The sequence below is a fragment of the Merops nubicus genome, unplaced genomic scaffold, assembly GCF_000691845.1.
Source record: "Merops nubicus isolate BGI_N331 unplaced genomic scaffold, ASM69184v1 scaffold19613, whole genome shotgun sequence".
Lineage (NCBI taxonomy): Eukaryota > Metazoa > Chordata > Aves > Coraciiformes > Meropidae > Merops > Merops nubicus.
In genome coordinates, this window is record NW_008597108.1 from 4,608 (window position 1) to 4,899 (window position 292).

Consider the following 292-nt stretch of genomic DNA (forward strand, 5'->3'; position numbering starts at 1 on the left):
ACACGCTGAGACGTGGCCCCTGGAACCCAAGGGTTGGTGTGAGTCCTCCAGAAGACCAGCCACAAAGACCCTTCAGGGGAAAAGGCTTCAGAGCACTTGTGAAAGGCAGGAGCTGTTAGAGAGCTGCAGTGAGGACAGCTGACAGGGGGGACCGTGGGCACAGCTCCTCAGCCTCCCTGCTCCCCACCCCAGCGCGGGCAGGAAAACGGCCCTCGGAGCAACGCTGGGAGAGGGGTGGGGGGACGGCGCTCTGAGAAGGCGCCAGCAGGGGTCGCAGAGCTGCCCGCGGGCA